Source organism: Rattus norvegicus, chromosome 2 (assembly GCF_021556685.1).
Source record: "Rattus norvegicus strain SHRSP/BbbUtx chromosome 2, alternate assembly SHRSP_T2T, whole genome shotgun sequence".
Taxonomy (NCBI): Eukaryota; Metazoa; Chordata; class Mammalia; order Rodentia; family Muridae; genus Rattus; species Rattus norvegicus.
The window spans coordinates 23,069,822-23,090,603 of NC_141535.1; the positions used below are offsets into that span (position 1 = coordinate 23,069,822).

The window sequence follows — 20,782 nt, forward strand, 5'->3', positions numbered from 1 at the left end:
GACAAGGCATTCATATTTAGGGGAAATTTCATTTGGCGTCTGGCCATGGGTATTTGGGGCTCAATTACATCAGAACTTTCAATCAGAGTGAGTGACTTCCCTGCAGAAATTAATATCTATAAAGCAATCATAAGAGCCTGTCTGGGGAGTAGACATTGGGAAGAGGAGCCAATCCAACATCAGAAATCTGACAACGATTTCTGTCACTGTTACTGGCCTCACATTCTGAGTCTGCGGGTTTTTACCTGCCCACATTTATAACAGTGAAAACCCAGGGCTTTCTTAAGTGCGTCAAATAGCCTGAACATAATCTTGCCTTGATTTGAATACTTGTGTTCAACCACACAAGTCCCTTTGGTGATCCTGTCTACGAAATGCTTGACTGACAGCAAAAAATGCCTTCTCGTTCCAACATGTTTCTTGCCTATGCTGTCTATGAGTTTGTAACTTGCCTTGACATAATAAGCTAACACAGAGGGGTTCAGAGTAGACGTTATTCTGGCAAAAAGGCATGCATGGAAACTGCTATTTACTTGTAAAGGTCATGCCGAGGCGATATATCTTTTGCATTTGAAAGGAGATCATTAACCCATTATGGACAAGGTATAATATGATGTAAATTAGCATTTCATCCAACAAACAAAAATATGGGGGTTGGGGATTTAGCTCAGTGGTAGAGCGCTTGCCTAGCAAACTCAAGGCCCTAGGTTCGGTCCCCAGCTCCGAAAAAAAAATCATCATTTCAAAACTTGGCCTTTGTCTTAGTTAGTGTTCTATAGCTATGAGAAAATACCCTGACTGTGGCAACTCATAAAAGCAAGCATTTACTTGGAGATTTGGTTAGAGATTCAGAGGTTTAGTCCATTATCATCATGGCGAGGACGAGGCAGCAGACAGGCATGGTGCTGAAAAGGATGCTGTGATGCAGCTACATCCTGATTTGTAGGCAAAGTGTGTGTGTGTGTGTGTGTGTGTGTGTGTGTGTGTGTGTGTGTGTGTGTGTGTGTACGAGGGGAGAGGAGGGGAGAGAGAGAGAGAGAGAGAGAGAGAGAGAGAGATGGAAACAGAGACACAATGGCAGAAAGTCCTGAGCTTTTGTAATCTCAAAGCCCACCCTGAATAATAGTGACACACTTCCTCCAAGGCCTAACTTTCTAATCCTTCTAATCCTTGCAAAAAGTTCCAATCCCTGGAGCTCTCTATCATATATGAGAACCTATGGGGCCACTTTTTTTTTTCAAACCACCACAGCCATTTTAGGAGTTAAATGGTCTTTATCTAAGTGAATGTGTTACTTTTTTAAAAAAAAAAACATGAAATGAACTTGATAATATTCTTTGATTCATGTACATGTTATAATGTGAAGAATTACCATGTGTTTAACCCTAATTAACTATAGGTACCTTAAATATTTGTACATTGATTTTCTCTGCTCTATTTCCTCTTATAACATTTATTAGAAGGTTCAGATATATTAATTAATATGCCTCTTTTTCCTCAATGCCAAGTTGGTGTATGATTCTCAAAGAAGGTCTGAATACACTTTGCACTATAATGATTGGACAGTCTAATGAAGATTTCTGGGCCCAGGTCTCTGCTCTGAACCAGAGGCCCTAATTTTGCATTTTAGTAAGCTTGCCAGGTAATGCAGCCTAGACTTTTAGAATTGTTTCACAACAGTAAATTTTGACTAAGTGAGAGAGATCCGGTAGTGACCCAGAGATTTCTAGCCAGGAGAACCAAGCTGTACTTCAAGTTGAATATTTGTAAACTTACATACATAAAAGCGCAAATTTCCAGTATCATATTAGTAATTTATTGGCACAGTTGGCTAGGTGTTATCAGATGACATGATTAGCATAAGGAACATATATGCTCCTTTGTGTAAAGGTCTGACAATGGTAGAACATTACTTCACTGCATAAGTCTCCTGAGAAAGCTCCATTCCTGTAGATTTACGTCAAAGGAAGGTTTTCTGTCTCATGAACCATGGAGACAAAGAGCTCAACATGATCCTGATCCTAGGCCTGTTAAATGTGGTTACTGATACCAATACCTCATAGAAATACCCCAGTAGTTTGATAATATTAATATCCTGTCATAAACAAATAGATTAAAAAATATGGCTGTGATTCTTAATGTGACCATCAGGCTAATGAAACAATAGCCTGACTAGTCTAGTCCCAGAGACTAGACATTCCCCCAGGAATCTCACGCTAGGAGAACAAAAAGACTGAAGCTTGGCATTAGGCAGAGGAGAAACTTGACTTCTAGGAAGAGATTTTACAGAGAACTGACAGCTTGTCAGACTTGCAAGAGAGATTAGAATCCAGTAAAGATAGGGGCACCACACCTACCCCAGGATTGCTTAGATGTGCATAGCTCGTGTTCTCTGTTTAACCTTAGGACCTGAATATGAACTTGAAGTGGGAGCCACTGGATCTCTTTATTCCTCTTCTTAAAGTCATCACATTGAATTAATCCTCCTTTCTGCTTTTTTCCTATTAATTTTGCTTTATCATTTAATTTCTCCAGGGCAGGTCACTGAACCTAATAGCTTCTTAAAATGTAGATTGTGATCCAAATTTAGTATCAATAGAGAATTCCAGAAATCTTAGTTTATTATTAATATATAATCAAGCAAATCTTTTTGGAAAATGGTCAAAAAGTCAGGACTTTTATATAAATAACACAAGAAATCAGACATCAGCTCTCAGCTAGAACCCACTTCCCGTGCTGTAGCAAGTGTGGTGGTTCTAGGCCTCCCACCATTTCCATTACAATTGTTACTGATAATATGTTAAATATGGTCCTTTGTGTATTTTGATGGCAATACTTGATACTAGTACTCCAGGAGCTTAATAGTATTATTGTCCTATGATGATTACAAGAGCCTTTGGTTAGAAACAATTCTAATTTTATTAAATTGATGTGAATGTACAATGTGAAGAACCAGAAAGAAATTTGTTCAGTTCCAGAAGGCTGAAGGCACAATTTGAGGAAAGAAAAAAAAAGTTTGACAAAGAATTGTCTAATACCGAAAGCACAACAGCATAGTCTGTGCATGAAGGACTATGAGCGTGGGATTACTAACAGTAATGACACAAGCTTGTGACAAGAAGAGAGAGGTAAGGGAGCCACCCCTGTATAGAGAGGTCATTGCTTTTCAAGGTGCTTTTCAGGCTAGAGGGTAAGGATTGCCGGCAGGAAGTATACCCATTAATCTTGTAAACACTCATTCCATTTCTATTAAAGGATACGTGGCTTTGAAGACCACAAGTCAGCTGATGGAAAGAGAAAAATGGGAGACACAGAATGTCTTGGTTGAAGAAGAGACAAGGACAGGATACCTGGCATGAGCATTCCATTCTAGAACGTAAAAGCCTGGACTTTCAGACATTCAAACCATCAGGAAACCAACAGAGAGAGATGGAGGGAATGAGGCTCGTTACTCACATTGGATGGACCATCAAGAGAATCAAGACAACCAGGAATGGCTCCAGCAAACACCCTTTGTTAGCCTTGTTTCAGAATCCACTTCTCTGAGAACTTGCCAATAGGCAAACTAGCTCTGCTCTCACAGAGTTCTCAGAAAAGTCTCTTCGCTTGCGCTTTTATGAGCAAAAAGGATGGTCAGCAAGAGAAAGATCAAACAACAGAAATTAAGTGATTTTGAAGGTAGCTGTCAATAAGCAGCACACTGCAGCGATGGTACTCTGGGTTCTGCAGTCAATTCTGTTATATCGTCATTTATATTAAAAAAAATTAACAACCTTCAACTTCAATACACAGCCTAACAAGATAGTTTGCAACTGTTTGTCACAAATGGTTAAAACTCTTCCTGGTGTGTGAATGTAGACATTTTCTTAATTACTATTACTGAATTTCCCATTGTAACATCACAGGTCCTCAAAAGGTGTCAAATAAAATAAGAACAAATTACATGTAAAGTATAAGATTTTTTAAGGAGACCTACTTAAGGCCATTGGAAGAAGGAAGAGTCTTTTAGGCCTGCCTGCCTGCCTCATGGGACTGAGTCTCTGCTAGATCCTTAGACTTCCATTCAGAGCTGCTGCTATCATTGTTGGGGAGTTGGACTACAGTCATCAACTCTTACTATATAGAGACTCCCCATAAGTTCTGTGACTCGAGGGAACCCTAAGACAGCTACTAAGAGAAAGATGAAATTTACAATATACATGTGTAAAGGGTTTGAGTTATAACATAAGCTAATAATGTGATTCTAATTACTGAAGTAAAAAGCTAATATCAAGTTGTGCAGAGATCTGAAAGAAAGATGACAAAAATAAGAATGGTTTCCTTTGAGGGTTAGGGATGCTCTGGATGTGGAGTGGGTGGGTGAGAAAGACTGGCTTCTTTGTTTGTTTTAAGTCCTTTGGTATCACTCTTATTTTAAACACATACAAATATTACTTTATGGAAAATGATTATGAGAAAAGAGTAAACTCAACATTTAAATAATATTATTGAAAAGATTTCAGGAAATTTGAATTTAGGAGATTATAAAAATAGAAACATTTTTCTGAATAAGGCTGAAATTAACTCTAAGAGACCCAGGTAAAGTTTAATTTGGTAGATGAAATTAGGCAAAGACAAAACACTGAATGTTATTTTTTTTTTAAAAAGTTTTATTTTCTAACAGATTTATTATTATTTAATGTGTATATACCATATATGCACCGGTACCCATGGAAACCAGAAAAAAACAAAAAGATAGGGTTCTCTGGAACTGGTGCTCTAGGTAATTGCAAGCCACCATCCTATAAATGATCTGCGAACCAAACCAGGGTCCTCAGCAGAAACAACCACCTGTTCTTGACCACCCAGCCACCTCTCCAGCTGCACAGTAACATTGATAATGCTCCTTTGTGTCTACAGATTTTCAACACCATCCTGTGTCTTTAGGAGGGGTATTCAACACTGGCTTTGTGCTCTTACCAAAGAACTGTTGTCGACAGCTTACATCTCAGAGGGTTCACTGGGAATATCTGAGTATCATTCAACTTCTTTCCCCGTGTTTGCAAAGGATGAGTATGCACAAGTTAGTTCCAGAAACCCTTAGAACTCTGCTAAAAAAAAAAACAACTCATGACTGACCCTGTGGAATTTTTTGTTCTTTTTAATTAAAGAACTATGGAGCATTTGCTTAAGGTCGATAACAGTGCTTGAGTTTGTAGGTTTTGTCCATGGTTCTCAATGTGTGCCTCACAGAGCATGTATTCTTTGGAAAGCTGTTTTACTTCTATTTTTTGCTTAGAATCGTCCAGAAATTTATCATCATTTTCAGTTGTTTGAATAAGCCAGAGGTATTGATGGTAAGACCATATTTATCTGCCAAAGGCATCCAGAAGTTTAAGGAAAACACACCTTGGGAGCTTTATTTAGATTCCCAGGAATCATGTTCTTCCTAGGTATGCTTTTTAAAATGTTAGCTAAGAAACACTCCTGCTGTAACTCTGACTTCTGCCTCTCTTTTAAATAGCACAGGAAGGGTCACATGAAGTTTGTAGCTTTAATGGAATGTGAAGTTGTTAAATATAAATATGAAGTGCTTGGGAAATGATTTTATTAGTGGCATATGGTTATTTTCATCTACATTGTGTATCCTGATCTTGCCTTCCTTTTCTCTCCATCAGCAATTTAAGCACATGCTTTGAACAGACAGCTTCAGAGAAATAGGGGTTGATCTCTGCTAGTTTCAGGGCTGCTAGTTCTGGGCCTCATTTCTATGGTTTCAGATAGATATTATTCAAACATCAGGATGGACAAAAAGAAAAGAAGGCAAAGACTATGAAGGCCAAAAGGTACCGGGAAATCAGGGACATAAATAGGAAGCTGAGGAAAGAGTCAGGATTTCCTAGAGTTTTAGGGGGACTTTGAAGGGCTATTACTACGGAAGAAGAGGGGAGTTATCACAAAATTTTAGGCAGAATATATGAATTTTAAAAGATTCCCTTCTATTGAAATTAAACTGTACACAGGAGAAGGAGAAAAGCCAAACAAGTCTGTTCTGTCAAGCTACTATGTAAATCACTGTTGCTTGAATCAGGAAGGCAATGGTGAAAGGAATAAGAACTAATTTGATTCTGGATCATTTGAAGATATAGTCAGTGGGACATGCTGATCATTTGAATATTGGGACATAAGTATAGGAGAAAATCTCAAAATAGTGGTCCATGTCTGTAATTCTAGCACTTTGGATGGAAAGTCATGAGTATCCATGTAAATTCCAGACCAGCCAGGGCTACATCATGATCCACTGTCTCAAAAGATGAGAAAGAGGGAATGAAAGTGAGACAAAGACAGGGGCACAGAGACACAAAGGCATACAGAGAGACACAGATGGAGATAGAGTAACAGAGACACACAGATACACACACACACACACACACACACACACACACACATAAACACATGGTTGGGGCAGGGACAGACAGAAACACAGAAAGGGACAAGAGACAGAGACAGAGAAAGAAAGAGGGAGAGGAAGAGGGTGAGAGCAGAGGGACAGAGAAAGAGGGGGAAGGAAAAGAAGATAAAGAGAGAACAAGGAGGAAGGAGAAAGAGGAGAGGATTATTTAAAAGTCATGACCTCAGTACGTAAAATAATGAAGTTGTAGTTTGCTGTGGCAAAAAGGTGGAAGACTGGTAGGGAGAGCAGGAATCAAGTATAATACGTGTCAAATTTGAGAAATCTCATACATATACAGAAGAAAAGTTATGTGTATTCAATAAATAAAATTACATCTTTAGATAGTCATTTCTTGTAATGAGTTAACAAAGATAGAATACCACAAGATAAATTTATAAGTTAGATAATAATCTTGGATCTCACATAGAAAGATGCTGTAACATATCTGCTTTGTTTTTGTCGAATAGCAATCCGTACGATTTCTTAAAAGAGCTTCCAAACAAAGCAAAGTAATAGAGCCCAGAGATAAAAATCTTCTACTCTTGTTCTCCAAATTAACACCAGTGAAACTCAAAGGCCTGAGGGCCCTCATATCGGATCATGCATTGTTACCGTACAGTTGTGTCATGTCAAAATAGGGTTTTTTCACAAAGCCCATTTTATACTTGATTTGCCCTTAAGCATTCAGATATGAGTTCCTCCCGGAAGCCACCTGTAAAGTCAGATTAGATAATTCTTAACAATTTGACTGCACTCAGGTGTGCTGGTAAGCACTAACAAAAGAGAAAATCTTGGGCTACTTCCAAGTGTTAGTTGTTCTTTGTCTATGCAAGTCGAATGAACTACTAAGAAATAAAAAAGAATTAATCTATTCAATTTTCTCTTTCCTGAAGATTTTTATTTTGCAGTTTGGCAAAGGCCTTGTTTTCTCTGTTCTGGGTATGTCTGGAGTGAAGACAGTGCCCAGGAGATGTGCTGTGGTGCTGAGTCCTGGTAATTTTCCACAGTGATCCTTTCACGTCCTTGACTCCTGGACTCTTCCTCACCAACTCCTCTGGCAAAGGACTTTATCCCAATATTCATCTTCCTCACCACTCTTCAAAAACCCTTGACTTCCCAAAGACCCAGACTGTACAAACAGCTCTCTATGTATTTTCTAAGCCAGCATCCTTTGACTGACCCTTCCTGATAAAGTTCCATAAGATTTTCTGTCCTCTTGCCCCAGATTAGACATCCTTTCCTAGCTTCCTCACATGTGTGGAAATTTCCAAGCATAAGTATGTGCTAACAAACTAACAAAGTGACGGTCATCTGGTGTCCTGTGGAATTCCATGACCCCTACCCCGTGGCTTCTGCTGCTGCTGCTTTCAGGAAGGAGGATATGGATGAGACGATACAGGAAGTGTGCTCTTCCAAGGGGAAGGTTTCATCTACATGAGACGAGTCTTTGCTTTGGCTGGAAGGAAGGAATCCGTGAGCAACTTAGGGAGTTTGATGCACAGAAAATTCAACATCCGATACTGGTGAAATGTAGACAGCAGGCAGATTGCATCTGGCCTTGGACATTGTAAGCAAGTGACAATACCTCACCCATCAGATAGGAAGATAGAGGCAGATTGCTGCATCTGGCCTTGGTTATTGTAAGCCGGTAACAATACCTTACCCATAAGACAGGAACGTAATAACTTAAAGCAAAGACAACCAAGCCAGGAGTCATAGATGACATAGTTTACATAGATCACAAAGGTTGTCGTTTTCTTAAGATTTGTTTTATTTTTACTTATGGCAGTGTGGATATATCTGTGTGTGGGTATGAGCAGGTGAGTACAGGTGCCCATGAAGGTCAGAGGCGTGGGATTTCTAAAGGGATGGAGTCACAGGAGGTTGTCTATATATCCAAAATAGATACTGAAAACAATAGATACTTGGTCTGTGAAAAAGCAGCAAGTGCTCCTAACTCCATGCCATCTCTAGCCTAGATTATGAAATTCTTTGTCAGAAATATTCCTTTAGCAAGAGTACTTAATATGGCAACAGAGTTGTCATAGCGGGGCCTTAACTATCAGCCTTAGGGAACATGACAGCAGTGGAGAGTGGAGTGAGTGGTAGGTACTCTTCTCCACAGGATGCAGTGAATGGTACCTGCTATCAGTGAATTGAGCATGTGCTCCACGATGATGGAGCTTCTGGGAATGTTTATCTGGGATGTATAGAAGCTTCTCTACTTCTTTAAAAGGGGAACAAGAATACCCTTGGCAGGCAATAGGGAGGCCAAGTTTAGAACAGAGGCAGAAGAAACACCCATTCAGAGTCTGCCCCACATGAGGCCCATGCATATACAGCCACCAAACTAGATAAGATGGATGAAGCAAAGAAGTGCAGGCTGATAGGAACCGGATGTAGATCTCTCCTGAGAGACACAGCCAGAATACAGCAAATATATAGGCAAATGCCAGCAGTAAACCACTGAACTGAGAATGGGACCCCCGTTGAAGGAATCAGAGAAAGGACTGGAAGAGCTTGAAGGGGCTTGAGACCCCTTATGAACAACAATGCCAACCAACCAGAGCTTCCAGGGACTAAGCCACTACCCAAAGACTATACCTGGACTGACCCTGGACTCCAACCTCATAGGTAGCAATGAATAGCCTAGTAAGAGCACCAGTGGAAGGGGAAGCCCTTGGTCCTACCAAGACTGAACACCCAGTGAACGTGATTGTTGGGGGGCAGGCGGTAATGGGGGGAGGATGGGAAGGGAGGGGAGGGGTTAGGGGGATGTTGGCCTGGAAACCGGGAAAGGGAATAATAATCGAAATGTAAATAAGAAATACCCAAGTTAATAAAGATGAAAAAAAAAGAAGTGAAACGTATACACATGGAAGCTAAGTGTGGTCTTCAAATGAGACCAAGGGGAAAAAAAGTTCAAGGACATAACTTGACAAAAACATGGGGAGTGGGGGACATCATTGTGACTCTAGCATCTAATATCGTCCCTGGCGCTTGGTAGGTTCTCAGAACGAGGTATAACCCACATGGTTGAATAGAACCACATTGTTCTCCGGTTCCAATGTTCCTTCCCCTGGCTACTGAGATAGACTTGTTAGCAACTGACTGTGCCAAGACGAATGCAGGAGAAGGTAAAGCGAGAGAAGTGTGCTGCAGTGGTGGCTAGCTAAGGTTCTCAGCAATAGATCATGCTTTGCAGTCATCCAAGGAGGGCAAAGGGAAGCCAAGTGGGTAAATCATCATTAGCAGGGCCTTCCTCAAGCCCGGGGTGGATTTGTTTTCTTTTGGTTTATGTTTTTAATGAGTAATCATTTGTCAAATTTATCACGCACTGCAAAACATCCCAGTATATTAATTTATATCAGAGAAAACTCTCAGGAGCCTTCTGCAGCTTCTGGATGAGCTGAAGGTTATACACTGCTTACATAATCTTCAGTGTGAAGTCTGCACAGATGAAAAATGATGCCCAAAGGCAGTGCAATGGGATTTTAGCAGGTTGGGTAATAGGATGAGGCTTGGATTCAGGATTGAAATCAAGGGTCATCTGCAGCACTGATCATGTTCTCTTTAAACCACTTTAGACTATTTAAACTCAGACAACAACAGACAAGTCAACAAAAGTGGATTCTGTAGGATTATACTGCATAGTACATAGAGCTAAAAAGGGTTGAAGAGGTGGATGGTTCTGTTAAAATCGCTTGATGCTCTTGTAGAGGACCTGGATTCAGTTCCTAGTGCCAGCACAATAGCATACCCACCACGTATAACTTCAGTTCCAGGGTATAGAATGCCCTCGTTTGGCCTCTGCAATCACCAGACAAACACATGGTGCATGAAGTTAAACCCTCATACACATAAAAATAAAAACCAGATTACCTTTAAGTATACACAGAAACAAATGGGCTCCTCCCTCTTAAGTTTAATCAGTTTAGGGATGGGGTTGAGTCAGTGACAAACTTGCTTATGGCAGCTTGCTTATCTCAAATAAAGACCCCCAATATTTTTGCACTCATATTGTTTCACATCTGCGAATTCTAAGTGCCTTTTATTGTAAGACAATAAGAGCTTACAAGGAGTTACAAGATAACAAATAAAGAAACAAGCAAACACTTTCCTTCCAGATACAGTGAGACTGCAGCACAGATGAACTCTGAAATTGTGGCAGCGCATACAGGGCCTGCACAGGTTCGAGCCTGATGGGGTACCAGAGCTGAGAGGTGGGAAGTAAACATGAGATCCTACCTCTAAACTAGAAGCTGGCTCCAACTGATAACCATTTACAAGGGAAAATTAACTTTTTCTTTTCTTTTCTTTTTTTTTTCCGGAGTTGGGGACCGAACCCAGGGCCTTGTGCTTGCTAACGAAGCGCTCTACCACTGAGCTAAATCCCCAACCCTGAAAATTAACTTTTTTTCAGTGGAGTCCCACTGGGAAAATTGACCACACTTAAAGGTAGGCCCCACCTTTAAGGAGTCTTTGTAGACTTTTTACCTCATGTTGATTCATTTGGGCTTTTTTGTTTTGTTTGATCTTTTGCTTGTATATTATGCTTCCTTATTTTGTGTTTTTATGGGTTTGGGTTTGTTTGTGTGTGTGTGTGTGTGTGTGTGCTTGTGTCTTTCTTTTTTTAATTCTGGTTTGTGTTTTGGGGTTTTTTGTTTGTTTGCTTGTTTTTTGATTGTCTTCTAAGCAGAGAGCAACAAAGGACTTGGAGTTGGGAAGGTGGGCAGGTGATGAGAATCTAGGAGCATTTGGGAATATTTTATATCATCAGAATATTTTATATGAAAGAAGTTTATGTTCAATAAAATATTTGTTAAAATATTTATGCCAACCTCCTTTGCTGATGCTGATGCATCACCATCCTGTTTATTCAATTCACAGTTTCCATGAATGAATAAATTTAGCTATTTTAATTGTCTATATTAAATTTCCCTTTACTTGCAACCACAAAAGAAAAAAATAGGACAAAGAGGAAAGATTTTTCTCAATTCAGAAAATCAAAAGACAAGGAAAAGAAAACGAAGAACATATTTGATGGTGTAGAGCTTTGAATAACTGGATAGATTAATCTGATTTAATCCCAAAAGGTTTGAGAGAGACAGGTTGCCTTCAGGTCCCGAGAGTCTCTAAGAGCACAGAAGCTACTGAAGACTCGCAGAATGAAGATATGTCAAGAGCAAGAGGACATGGCAACACTCTGAAGAGCAAAGACAAATCATGTAGGTCTTCCTCCCAAGCATTTTGATATTTATTGCACTCAGAGAATAATGAGCCATCAACTCTGAGTTAACCAGGCTAAGTTGAGTTCTCAGTAAAAGAGGGAACAGAATGCCTTCTGGGACAGGAGACTGGCAGACAGATGAATTACTCTACGAGCAGCAGCTGTGTATATCACAGATCCTTACACTCCAGATTCTCCTCTTCACCGCTCAATTTCCTGGGATTACCACAATGTGCCTCCTCGCCTGGGTTATGCTGTGTGGGGCTGGAACCATGCGCTGTGTGAATGCTAACCAAGTACTCTACCAATAGAGCCACATCGCAGCCTGATTCTCTAGCGTGGGCCCTGCTTTGCTAGGCTCATGAGCAGGAAAGAGTGCAGTGGAGAGAAATTTTCTGCCATTATCAATTCATGGAACATTCCTTCGGGACTTTACATACTCTTTATGTGTATTTCAGAGGAACACACACATAACAAAAGCATACCAAAATAAAACTTTAAATTTAAGTTAGAGGATAGACGTGGAGAAGCAAATTCTGGTCACAAACCAGCAGACCCATAATTTTACACTCTACAAGCATCTAAATAAGCAAAATCATGAAGTATAAACACTGCTGATAAAGGGCTACCACAATGTTTAGGAGCCCGAGGGGGGAAAGACCGTAAATACTCCTTTATTCCTTTCACCAAAGAACCATTCTGTAAAGTTTAAGAAAAAAGTATTATTTTTAAAGAAATTAAGCAACAGTTCTCTAATTTCTTAATGAACATAATTATTATAGAGGCAGAAATTTAAGAAAATAAAGATGTTTGAGGATCAAAGCATCCATCATTTCCAGCAGGGAGTTTAGCTGGAGTACCTAAGACTCAGACTTTAAGGAACTGATCAGCAAGTACAGCTCGCATTGACTCAACATCAAAGAGCAAGCAAGTGCAGTGTTTACTCCAAGGCATCCCCACTGGTTCACGGTGGTTCTCGTCTGTATATTTGAGCCTATCGCACTACTTTTTATTGTCAGATTTTATAGAAATAAATCTTCATTTAGAAAAATGAAAACGAGTTAAAGATGTTTTCCTGTTGAAAGATACAACAGCAGGTGCATTAAACACCAGTTACAACGTCCGCCAGAGAGAGGCAAGGAATATTTCCAGGAGCATCCCCCTTAGAGACTTCTGGCCAGCATCTCTCTACCCATTCCATTCATTTCCCACTTGTCAAGCTCATCTTTCTTCCTTTAGGCATCTGCCTCCTCCTAGGTGATTTTGTCCCCTCTGTGTGTCTCTTAGTTTCTCTTTCCATTCCAGTTGCCCCTCTTTCCATATATTCCATTTTCAGTTTTCTAAATAGATATCTTTAGCTTGATGCTAATCTTGTTGGAGTGAGCATGGCAGGGTCACAATAATTCTTCCTAAGGGATTTGTGCTGGAAGGGTCATACTGTCATTCTTCTTTGTCATTTTCTTTAGTGTGGCTGTTGAGATAGTTGTAAAACAAAGTTTTTTCAGCAGTATTTAAAATTGACAAAAATAGAAAGAGATTATAATCTGTTCGCTGAGCTTGAGGAATAAGCTTAAAGCAGCCTTGATTGTGGAGTCACTTTTATTTTTTTTATTTTTATTTTTTTCCTCCCTATTCCCTCCCAAGGGTATTCTTGCTTCCCTTTTAAAGAAGGAGTGAAGCATTCACATTTTGATCATCCGTCTTGAGTTTCATTTGTTCTAGGCATCTAGGGTAATTCAAGCATTTGGGCTAATAGCCACTTATCAATGAGTACATACCATGTATGTTTTTCTGTGATTGGGTTACCTCACTCAGGATGATATTTTCCAGGTCCATCCATTTGCCTATGAGTTTCATAAAGTCATTGTTTTTGATAGTTGAGTAATATTCCATTGTGTAGATGTACTACATTTTCTGTATCCATTCCTCTGTTGAAGGGCATCTGGGTTCTTTCCAGCTTCTGGCTATTATAAATAAGGCTGCTATGAACATAGTGGAGCACGTGTCTTTGTTATATGTTGGGGCATCTTTTGGGTATATGCCCAAGAGAGGTATAGCTGGATCCTCGGGCAGTTCAATGTTCAATTTCCTGAGGAACCTCCAGACTGATTTCCAGAATGGTTGTACCAGTCTGCAATCCCACCAACAATGGAGGAGTGTTCCTTTTTCGTGGAGTCACTTTTAAAAAGAGAAAAACGGAATTCTTTCCCTTCCATGCTCTCCGTTGCCCTTAGTGCTTGTGGGAGTCATGTGCAGTGTCTGTTAGTCTGTCCTCTGTTTTGTTGACAACTTATATGTCTTGCTTTTGTTGCCAGTTCCAGGCAGCTACAACTACTATTGTGAAGGTGACCACTGGGGTTACTAAATATGACAATTTCCCATCTCCAGTCATATGCGCACCATTAAGAAAATTAATTCCAGACTTAGAAATTGACAAGAGAAATAACTGACTGATTTTTCTCCTAATTATTTTGTCTGTTCACCTGGTTATTAGATAAGTCTGCAAGGAGATACATATATATTTCTCTTTTTTTTATTGATTAGGATATTTTGCAACCTAATGGGATAGAAATAGAAGTAATATGAGTTATTTTGACTTTTGAATAAGAGAAATGTAAATGATGCTTTCCACTAACAATGTGTGCGTCATTGATTTTTTTTTATTAAGTACAACAGAGAACCCCATGCTTTACAGGTGATTGCTTCATATGCAAGTGGCTAATTTTCTAATTATTAGCAAGTTAATTTCAGTATACCTTTGACTTAATCTCTGATCCATGAATTCTCCAAGAAACAGACTAGATAGCACACTGTTTTTCACCTTGATAAGTTAATAATTCCTTGAGTGTCTTTTTATGAAAGTCTGCTGTCTAGTTTCCTGAATGTCTTACTTCTGGATCACTCAGCAGTGCATGCCACTCTCGTCACGTCATAGGGCCTCTCAAATTGCTTCCTAGTACACCCTAGTACATTCTTCTCATCCTCCTCTTGGACCCTCCTCTTAATTGTTTGCTACATCCTTCCCTTCTGTTCATTATTTAGATATTAGAATTCCAGGCACTTGGTTCTTCACCATACTCTCTCACTAAAATTCTCCCTCCACATGAATTCTCGCATCCTCTGGAATGCATGAATATATTGGTACCCATCAATTCACTTCTAGCTTAGTTCTTTGAATATCCACTAATCTGCACAAAAGAGTCATTTGGATGATTTATACAACTCTAAATTTATTAACACTCAGAATGAACAAACACAGTATGGGACAAGAATGTCTTGATGAACAGAAGAATCATTTCCAAAGTGCTTAAACCAGCTTGGAGAAACACGAAATTAGATCATGGTAAAACATAGTGACTTTAGTATTTGTACTAATATAGACAGCATATTTACAGTGATTGGGATCTTTTTGTCTATTAGATTAAGTGTCTGCTTCCTCTTGATTACTATGAATAAATGTAAACATTGCAACTTCTTTATTCTCCTATCTCTGTAATCCCAGCTAACCACTTAATGTCTCTATCTTTCTTTATATAAGGAGTAGTATAGATCATAATATTTCAACTCTTCTTCATATCAATCATACATGTTTGTTTATTATACACACACACATACACATATGTATGTATATGTTTATCAGAAGATCACCAAATTTCTCAACTATGTTTTACATACTTTTAAAAAATTATATGTCACATATATCAGCTATAATATAAATTAATTATATTAGAGTATCCCTTAAATTAGTCAATCAAATTTCAATTTATAGGTATAATGGCCAACTAGCTGGTAACTACTGGGATGATTGAGTCCTGTCTTTCCCCCCAAATGATAAAACACTAATAATTCCATGAAAGAAAATTATCCCAAGGGAAGTCAAGAATTTTAGAGATGCCAATGTACCAATGCTGAAACAGAGGCAATTCTCAGTACAAATTGTCACCTAATTTCTCTTCTGACACAGCCCCTACAGATTTTGACTGCATTTCTGGGAGATGAAACTTTAATAAAAGAACAAATAAAATTATCACAGCATTTTTTTCTTCTCAGCTCTCTCTAAGACATTCGGAACAAAAGACATTAGTCTCCTTGGTACTGGATTAACCTGCGCGTGGCCACTAGCTCTGGCATTGAAAGCAGCAGCAGCAGTGGCAGACTCAGTTTGCTGGAGTTGCAACTAGGTTTGCATTCTGTCTACACTGAACGTGAGCATCTTGGGACCTCGTTTTTTTCAGAGGCAGGTGTGGCCTCAGGCAGGAAAGCACTGGCACTTGCTGAAGCAGCTGCAATGACTTTTTTGGGGGGTGGGGGTTGGGGAGAGGAGCCATAGCTGCTATTCTTGGCATCAGTGACAGTCAGGGTGTTCATTGCAAAAAAACTCAAAACAAAGGAGGGATAGAATTCAGGCTAGATCTCAACAACCATAGAAAAATTTCTCTGGGAACTCTGGGCTCCATCAGTGATAATTTTGGGAGAAGAGGTTCCTTTAACTCATGAGAGGGTGGACCAGTGTATACAGTTATTAGCTGATGCGCATGTGTCTTCTCCAGGCTGATGTGACTTAAGAAACACAGGGCACACATAGGCCAACCATACCAGCTGCTACACTTTTTGATTGAAGTCACCAACTGGTGCATGAGGGACGAAGGCCAAGTGATCTCTTTCACCAACACAGGCTGCTTTGAGCCCCATTCTGCAGTGCTCTTGTCTTTTCAGTGAGCAATTCCAAGTGCAGTGTCTGTGGTAGAATAAGAGTTAGGGAACATGAATAGGAATCTAACACTTTCCCATCCCACACAGGCCATTCTGGGCTGCAGGCTGGCATATGCATGGTGTCTTTATGAGAAAGGCAGCTGCAGGGGGTTTCTCTGGGCATCAAATCTCATGCTTTTTGCCATGTGACCCTGACCTGGCCACAGCTAATGAGACCAGGGACTGATTTCTGATACAAAGGCAGCCTGTTCAGACATGGCTACAGCAGCTCTTCAGTAAGTATGGTGACAAGCTGAACTAATCAGATTCTCTCTTTTGATGAATCCGAATGCCAGACAGCCAGAGGTTTGGCAGAATGGAGTCACAGAGGATAAGGGAGGCGAAGAAAAATAAGGGTACCAGGGAGAAGTCTTATGCTGTATTACATGCAGCTCTGGGGCAAAAAGGATAATACTGGAGGCAGCTAGCCAGAGACACGAGGAGTCTCGTCATGTACATATACCTAACAATAAACAGCTAAGCATGGTGGTGCATGCCTTAGCTATGGTGCTTGGGAGGCAGAGGCAGGTGGAGATTTGTGGCTTTAAGACCATCCCTGTCTATGTAATGAGTTGCAGCTCAGCCAGGGCTATATAGTAAGAAACTGACCCAAAATATAATAATTAATATATAATATATAATGCATACTGTCTTAGTTAGGGTCTTATTGCTGTGAACAGACACCATGACCAATGTAAGTTTTATAAAGGACAACATTTAACTGGGGCTGGCTTACAGGTTCAGAGGTTCAGTCCATTATCATCAAGGTGGGAGCATGGCAGCGTCCAGGCAGGCATGGTGCCCAAGGAGCTGAGTTCTACATCTTCAACCAAAGGAAGCCAGGAACCAACTAAGCATTCCCCAGGTAGCTAGGAGCAGAGTCTCCAAGCCCATGTCCACAGTGACACACTTCCTCCAACAAGGCCACACCTTCTAATAGTGCCACTCCCTGGGCCAAGCATATGCAAACCATCACATATACTAATGTAAAACTCATGTTATGTTCTGCCATTTTAATTCTAGTAGGTATCCTTATATTTAAGCAGTGCGCTATTTCTGTTCATGAGCTTTGTGACACATGACTTCCCCAGGTATCTTTAACCTGATTGTATCTGTACTGTAGCTTGAGACAAGGTAATGCACACTGAAGGCTGAAACAGAGGGGGCGAAGCTCTGTGCAGGCACATATGAATATCTTTTTATTTTTGCAATAATAACAAATGCTTGCAGGAAAATAAAAGTGAGCCTTCAATAACTTTTCTTCCGATGTATAATTTAAGTTCCTTCCCCTTTACCATGTCTACTTGGCTCTCCTTTTCCTTAGCCACAGCTTATAGCATATGATTCTTATTAGGGGAGCAGCACTTAGGATCCAGTAACACCTCACCTTCATGAGGTGCTGATGGATCAGACAACAGCCTCACACTTTGCAGACATTCTCCTGGGAAAAGTGAACCACTGAAATACAATGAACCTCCCACTGTGCTCACAAATCCTGCCTTATAATGAGGACAAATGGTAGGTAGCAAAGGTCATCATAGCTTCTGATGATCCCCTAGAAGAAAACAGCCTGATGTTTACTTGATTTACATGTAAGAACTTGCCTTTACAGTCTTGCTGTTTCTCAGCTTCCCAAAATTATATTTCTTTGAAGTCAAATTTAATCAAATTCTTGACCAAATATCCATAAGTGCTCCTAGATTAATGAGCAAGTAAGATTCACCAATAGAATCAAGCAGAAAAACAATAAAAATATCTCTTGGTGCTTTCCCAGTGAAATAAAAAAAATTGTAAAAGGTTATAGTAATGAAAACATTAATTTTATTGTAAATTTTCAATTCAAGATAATTTTAGATTATTATACCAGAATAGCATTAAAAGTATGCATCAAAAGCATTCTTGAAATATATTCTAAAAGTTTTAGATGCATAATCTCTGGTTTAAAAGAGACTCACCCACAGACCGTTAATATATCAAGTGAGGGCAACCACTTCATCATGTAGCTACATTCAAGATCTATATGAATGTTGTACACATAAAACTGCCTTTTGCCATATGGAAATATCTTCACATCTGAATGATAACCCTGATGTCCTCGTAGCTAAATGGCTACCACCAAAGCATGATGTAAAAATTTCATGTACCTAGTGGAACACTGATGCAGAATACATGATATAAATTTTATTTGGACAACATTAAGAATAGAGATGTGTGAAGAAAGTGGGCCTGTTACAAACAGAACCTTGGGCCCCAGAGCTCTGCATTCTTAGAACAATCAATCGATCCTCTCTCATACCTGAGGCCACATCTGCAGGTACCCAAAGAGCACTTAAAACTCCATCGGTCAACGTAAAAATATTGCTGTTGGGACTAGACACATACTCATAAATAGCTGCTGGCAAGTTACTATATGAGGTTTTCCTCACAGGAAATGAAATGGATGAGTATTGAATAAATAAGAGAAAGTCAGAGAGAATGCAGAGATTAGACCCAAATGTGACTTTGAAATCTTTTTGATAAAATAATCAGATGATTAGTAGTGATCTTTCAAAACGCCCTTGCCTTTTGTGTTCCATATGCTGTTTTATATTAGTTTTGTTGCACATAAAATGGAAAATGTAAAGGAAGAAGCCCCAGCATGAAAATGACTCAGATTGATGCTCTGCTGGGAACGGCCAACGCCAAGAATGAACCCAGCAGTGAGCATTTATCTCACACTTGCTCTGCTCACTCCACCTTCAGCGTCCCCTGCAGACAAAGGACGATAACTGTTTGCTTTTCCTTCTTTTGATGACTGATATTTTTCAATATTTAACAAGTTGGGTTTTTTTTCTTTTTAATCCCTTCTGAACATCCAAAGGAATGAAAAACTAAAACATTAAATACAACATAGCCTTCCTCTGCTGAAAACAACATATTCTGAAATTGCCAGGAACTGTGTAGACTTAGATTTTTAAAAACATACTTTTAATACTTTTTAAACGCCTCGATGCCCACTGTCAAAAAGTAGGGGAGAAAAGATAGTAAATAGGACAAGGGGATATTGACCTGTTTTGGGAGTGATCTTAATCTCTGTCAGAATACCAGTAGTCCAGTTCAAACACAAATCAGCAGTGGAGGTACAATCCAGCTAGAACCAGCCAAGGCATCGGGAAAAGTTTTCTGCCATGCCTCTCTCAGTGAAATGAAGATCAGCAGACTCCAGACCAACAAAGTGTTGCAAGGCTAGCTATGTAAGCACACTCTCACTGACTGTTGAGTCCTATTTAAACTCTCTCCAAATATCGCATGTCCTCCCAAGTGTCTTGCCTCAACAAAACAGGACATGAACCTCTATCACAAGACACAACCAGAAACATCCACTAGAAAATAGTTTCCTCTAGACACAATAGTTCATAATGAATAGATAAATAAGAAACAGTTAAGGCACTAATATTTAAAAACTTACCAAATATAACCATACCTCAATACTTTATGTTTTCTATTAAATGACCCTGAACTACTTTTTTCAGAGACAATGGCAGAGGTTCTGTAACTTTCCAAGAATTCTATGTACCCCTTGTCATAAATGGAATCTGATATAATCAGATTATGACATTGGCTTTATTTTGACTCTCAATTTTGGAGTCCTCAGTCTCTTCTCAGTTGGCCATGGTGTCATGTCCTTGTCATGAGGCAGAATGTTATGTCAAGAGCACAGCTGTGCAAGAGTTCACTTCATGGTGGGCAGAGAGAACAAGAGACTGCCATTCGACAGTCCTCCTTGAGGACACACTCCTAATGGCTGAAAGAATTCTCACTAGGCTCTGCCTCTTTAAGTTTTCAACATCTCTCAATAGCCCCTAATTGAGAATCAAACCTTTAACACAGTACGGTTAGAAAAGCCGTTGAGCTGCAGCTCTTAAGGGAAAAAAATCTTGGAGCTAAACTACTTACCTTCAAAGAAGTTGTCCAGTTTCCTAGCAGGAAGCTACTCAGGTCTGGTCCCCAAGAATTGGAGGAGAACTAGTAGTTTCCTAGTTGAGACAATTAAGCAAGCAGCCCTTAACATTTCTTATTTTTCTTGTTGTTGTTTGAAATCTCTTGGTCAACTTGGTGCTTGCAGACTATTTGGGTATAGTTGTGGTCACAGACTTAACTTATTAAGTGTTGGCTAAACTTGTCTGGGATCTAAAGCAACAGGTAAGTTTCAGGGTACTACCAGTTTTGAGATACATAAGGTCTCCCAGAACACGAAGAAAGAAAAATCCCACTAGGTCCAGGGCTTCCTTTCCTCATTCTGGTTACAGGTGATCAGTGTCTGTTCTTGGGTAGGACTTAGGGCTTGATTGCCAATCTGCATGTGCATCTTCTAAGCATAGTTAATA

General features: G+C 39.6%; 1 long non-coding RNA gene across 1 annotated transcript in view; it reads right to left on the reverse strand.

Moving 5' to 3' along the window:
- Window positions 1–19,932, reverse strand: part of LOC148006632 (uncharacterized) — a 33,035-nt gene extending 13,103 nt beyond the window's left edge. Inside the window, exons 1-2 of the long non-coding RNA XR_015670250.1 lie at window positions 19,864–19,932; window positions 16,260–16,401 (exon numbers count right to left, since the gene is read on the reverse strand). This is a non-coding gene — a long non-coding RNA (uncharacterized LOC148006632). The remainder of the gene's footprint in view (window positions 1–16,259; window positions 16,402–19,863) is intronic.
- Window positions 19,933–20,782: the final 850 nt, after the last annotated feature.